Source organism: Hibiscus syriacus, unplaced genomic scaffold (genome assembly GCF_006381635.1).
Source record: "Hibiscus syriacus cultivar Baekdansim isolate YM2019G1 unplaced genomic scaffold, ASM638163v2 tig00117034_pilon, whole genome shotgun sequence".
NCBI lineage: Eukaryota > Viridiplantae > Streptophyta > Magnoliopsida > Malvales > Malvaceae > Hibiscus > Hibiscus syriacus.
Genome location: NW_024063533.1, coordinates 4110330 through 4116329, shown reverse-complemented (window position 1 = coordinate 4116329; position 6000 = coordinate 4110330).

Below are 6000 nucleotides of genomic sequence, written 5' to 3'. Positions count from 1 at the left end.
TTTATTCAGAATATACCTTTGATATTTTTGTCTCTTAAAAGATAAAACACTTTTGTCCCCAATAAGAATTATTTATAATAACACACATGTTTTCGGATTAATGCCTCGAGCATTTCATGCATTTTTGCATCTACATTTCATTTTTAAGCATTTTCATAAACATTAAATTTCTTCATGGAGGATTCAATGCAGTGTTCTTAATCATGTGACACCATATGGAAGAAAGATTTTAACAATTAGAAAAAACAGAAATCATTACAGTGGGAGTCTAATCAGCTGATTGTAGAGTTAAGCCTACCAGGATGATCTGAGAAAAGAGTCCCCATATCCTAAGGGCTACGATGTTGAAGCAGTGTACATTTACCACATATGAATCTCCGGATATTCATCTGAGAACTATAAGGCACTGAAGCGCAAGATCCAAAACCTGATGGATTCAAGGCTCAACTTCACGATGAAGGGGCCATCCACGATTTCAACTTCACGAAGAAGGATATCCTGCTCACAAGCAATAATGCAACCCTTGGATTTCAACTTCACGACGAAGGATATCCAATTCGAGGCTCAACTTCACAACGAAGGGGCCATCCACGATTTCAACTTCACGACGAAGGATATCGTGTCCACCAGCAACATTCATCTTTAGATTGGATTTTAACTTCACGACGAAGTATATCCAATTCGAGGCTCAACTTCACGACGAAGGGGCCATCCACGATTTCAACTTCACGACGAAGGATATCGTGTCCACCAGCAGTAATGCAACCCTTGGATTTTAACTTCACGACGAAGGATATACAATTCAAAGCTCAACTTCAGAACGAAAGAGCCATTTGTGATTTCAACTTCACGATGAAGGATATCATGCCCACAACCAAAGATTAGATTTCAACTTCACGACGAAGGATATCGAACCCGACCTGATCTCCTCATCTCGTAGGATCCGTTTCAAACCCAGATAACCAATCTTCCTTATCACATAGGAACCGTGTTATCACCCTTAGATGGCCTGCCGTCCTCATCACATAGGAACCGTATCATCACCCGACCTGATCTCCTCATCACGTAGGAGCCGTATCAACCCCAAATAACCAGCCGTCCTTATCACGTAGGAAGCGTGTTATCACCCTTAGATGGTATGCCGTCCTAATCACGTAGGAACCGTGTCATCACCCGACCTGATCTCCTCATCACGTAGGAGCCGTGTCAACCTTATATAACCAGTCGTTCTCATAACGTATGAACCATGTTATCACCCTTAGATTACCTACCGTCCTCATCACGTAGGAACCGTTTCATCACCCGACCTGATCTCCTCATCATGTAGGAGCCGTGTCAATCCTAGATAACCAGTTGTCCTCATCACGTAGAAACCGTGTCATCACTTGACTTGATCTCCCCATCACGTAGGAGCCGTGTCAACCCCATATAACCAACCGTCCTCATCACATAGGAACCGAGTTATCACCCTTAGATGACATGCTGTCCTCATCACGTAGGAACCATGTCATCACCCGACTTGATCTTCTCATCATGTAGGAGCCATGTCAACCCCAGATAATCAACCGTCCTCATCACATAGGAACCGTGTTATCACCCTTAGATGGTCTGCCGTCCTCATCACGTAGGAACCGTGTCATCACCTAACCTGATCTCCTCATCACGTAGGAGCCGTGTTAACCTCAGATAACCAGCTGTCCTCATCACGTAGGAACCGTGTTATCACCCTTAAATGACCTGCCGTCCTCATCACGTATGAACCGTGTCATTACCTGACCTGATCTCCTCATCACGTAGGAGCCGTATCAACCCTTAGACGACCAGAACTCTTCATCACGTATGAGCCGTGTCGTCCCCACAACACAAACATATCAAGTATCCGAAACAAAAAAGTGAATCGGACAAAAATTGGTTGTCTTTTTCGTCTTTGCACTATTCTTGTTAACACAAGAATGTGCAAAGAGGGGCAACTGTAGACACCCGTTTTTGTCTGGGTCGAAAAAATATTATTATTATTATTATTATTATTAATAATTACCTAACCTAATCCCCCATTACCCATTAAATAAATCATCCACTACCCATTAAATAAAACCCACTAAAAATCCACTACCTATTAATTAAATCATCCACTACACTAAAATTCATGATAAATCAAGGGAAAGAGACATACCAGAGAGGAAAAAAGGTGGGAAAGGCATACGTGGAGAAGGAAAGCGAAGAGAAAAAAGAAAAAGCTTTTGTGATTCTGTCGGATTGATCGCTGGCGATCAGGATCTTCGATCAATGTTCTGAACGGTGAAAAGTTGTGCAAGGCCAACACAAACAACATATTGAAAAATCAGGATAATCGAACGGTGGACGACGGCGGATCGGAGAAAAGAAATCCGAACGGTTTTTGGCCTTTTTGCAATGATCGGGATCTCCGATAAACGTTCTGAACGGTGAAAAGTTGCGTAAGGCCAACACGAACAACATACTGAAAAATCAGGACGATCGGACAGTGGACGGAGGCGGATCAGAGAAACTTAAGCCGAATTATTTTTATCTTTTTACAACAAACGGAGCCGATTCACGCAAAACCAAATCTAGATCCAAGATGAGGAGGCCAAGATAGACTTCCCAGTGAAATTTGGTAACCGGCGGCCACTAGTGGTGGTGGCTACGCGATGGCGGCACGGTGGTGCGGTGGTAGTGGCCAGCGACTCATTTATGATACATGTTATGTATTTTTTGTATAATTTTTGTTTAGTCCCTGAACTTTTATGCATGTTTTTCATTCTAGCACATGAATCTTTGTGTTTTTTTTATTTTGACACTTTAGTTTCTGTTATTTTATTTTAGTCACTTAAGTTAAGTTTCTGTTTTTACTATTTATGTCCATTAAATCTCTGTTTTAGCTCTTTTAGTCTTTTAAGTTTTTGTTCTTACCATTTTTAATCCTTTAAGTTCATGTTTTAGCTAGATCTCTTATTTGAGTAAAATGATTTTTTTCATTAATTAATTTGAAGCAAGTTAATCAATATTTAATAAATTGATCATATTTTAACTTGATATTTAACTCAGGATTTCCAACATTACGACAACTTGTAAGCGAAACAGTACTAATTTTGGGCGCTGTGGGGGTGCTAATCCTTCTTCACGTGTAACCGACTCCCGAACTCGTTTTAATCGAATCTTTGGTAAACGCATACCAACTTTTGTCTTAAAAAACGATTTTTCTTAAAATTGTTTTTAAAAGACGTTTTTAGGTATTCGACCTACTTAACCCAAAGATTGATGGCGACTCTATCCAATTTTATTCAATTTAGTTCAAAATCACCCATTTTCCAAAATTAAAAATCGTAAATGTTTTTAAAACAATATTTAATTGTTTCACCTAAAAACGGTTATGACATTTTGTGACCACATATTAAATGGGTCTGCGAACCAACATGTCTGCTTCACAACTCGGTTCTCCTGAAATATGGACGACAATCACCACGAATGCCGTTGCCATGCCCTAATATCTTAAGTACAAACTTGGACAGTCCATAACCAGAAAAGGGTTTTCCTTACCAAGGTAGCTCAAGTAATCAAATTCAGCTGCTTATGGAGTCCTAAAATGGAAGGGACAAAAGAGATTACAAAACTCTCTCCACCTAACAAGCAAATGGAACCCCACCTGCATGTGGAAAGTGGACAAAGATTAATGCAGACGAGATTAAAGCCAGCAATTGTGATTACTTAACTGCAGGTCCCCATCTCATCAATTGATAGACATCCTAATACAAACACTTAAAGGTTCTAAACCTCCAAATAATTAAAGCAAGCTCTTATCTTCTACTTTATATCCTGTCTTTAAGTCCATATTATGAGGTCATTACTGTTCTTTTTCTTGTTTAGTTTATCATTTTGCAGTACGATCACTGAGTATTGTACAACATACTGAAATTGCTTGGCCAGGCCTGGCAGTGATGGAGATGAAGATGGCTGTTTTATGTTTCCAATTTTGCATCAGTTTTGGATGAAAGTTTGAACCCGCTTCACTGGTTAAAAAAAAAGTCTCTTTTGAGGTCCTACGTTCGAGCAACTGAGTCTGCAGGGTGTGTGTACTTTGTCAAAGATTAAGAAATATTATACACATTTACTACCCTTGTAATCACTCAAATCATATATTATTGTAATCGTATCACGTTTCATTTTGTATTATTAAAGAGTTTGGTTTTTAATACTATATTATCGATATTAAAAAATATAAATCATTTCAAGTTGTTGAAGAAAACTTTGCTCATTTTAGTGATATTTGCTCCTGCAGCAATGTAAGGCCAAATTTCTAATGTTCAATAAATATTTTAATCATTACATGAGAATGGAATTTGTTGTTCTATTAAGCAGAGCGTATCTTGCATTTTGACATTTTAGATCAATGCATCTTTCTATTCATATCACTTACAATTGTTGTTTTGATTATTAGTTCTTAGAAAATGCAAAAGAGCTATTGCATGATTTCGTTACAAAGTCTAAAGTTTAGCATTAATTTGTTCTCTCGTTCTACCGTCTTCAAGGGGATTTTTTTCGTCTGGATGCTCCTCTTACCTTCTATCTGATTTTGTCAAATTCTACTGTAATAGAGGCCTGTGCCAGTGGCATTTACAGTACATGACACAACATAATTTGGTAATGTAGTAATTTAGTGATGCCCTGAATGGTTAAATTTGTATTGCATATTACCTGATTCTCGCTTTCTTATACATGTAGGTGGCTCCATATGAACGTCCAGCCCTGAGTAAGGGCTACCTCTTCCCTGAGGGTAAGCTGTAACCCCAATACATTTTTTATGTACTTATTTGCAAAGTTCAAATAAACTCTAAAATCGCATACATGCGATGGTAACTATACTTTTAGTTGCAACACTGATTTTTCTGGCCATCTTATTGGTTTGTTTACTGCATCAATTTGGGGATTTGTTCTTTACAGGAGCTACAAGATTTCCCGGTTTCCATGTTTGTGTTGGAAGTGGTGGAGAGAGATTGCTTCCTGAGTGGTACAAATTATGGGGTTTGCTTTGTTCATCTTGGTTTTCTTTTGAGTGACTAATAATAACAATTTGGCACTGTCGATTGTGCAGTACGGAAAATAAGCACCTGATATCTCCTATGATTTTGCTGTTACTGAAGTCAACCAATCGTTTCATTGGAAAAACCAGAATCGGATATTTAATTAGGTAACTTTTGAAAACTTGGATTTCATACATTATTGATTATGGATTTGTTCAATATAGCATTGGGCATGTAATTCAAGCGGGAAAATTCCATTGCAACAGAGCAAATATATGAATCCAAAAAGAAAAAGAGAACTGCTTGACACTGAGAAAACTAAACTTGAAAGATCTAAACCAGCCTTAAATTCAAAAAAAAATGTAAACCACGCGTATTTTCACCACTGAATCTCTCTTTGTGAATGCTCGATGTGTTTTGTCAAAGAGACTGGAACCCATATCCTACAACACAGTGAATAAAAATGGAGGTTGATTAGTTGAAACACATCTACCTGCACATGATTAAGTTTTGGACTACAACCAGAGAAAAGAAGCCGAAGCCTCTCCTCTTCAGTTTCAGCTGCAACTATATACACCATTATTATATGAAACTCCGCCTGAACCCTAAATTCTGGTATAAACCCTAAACCCAATTTGAATGAAGAATGTCTAAGAACGACAATATAATTTAACACTAAGGAAAAGCGTAATAGAAAATATTAAAAAAAAAAATTAAACATTTTTTTTTGTTGAGGACAACATAATATATTAATTTTTTAATATTTTTGGCTAGCAACAGGAAATGTTATCTTGTTCGTAACATTTCAACCGGAAATATTAAAAAATTAATATTTTAAGGTGCACTCAACCGAAATTAGGCCGACGTACATCAAAACTACTCGAATAGGTTCGCCAGAAATTATTTTACACATAACATTGGAAAGTAAAAAATAAATGGGTAAACTACATATTTAGTACTT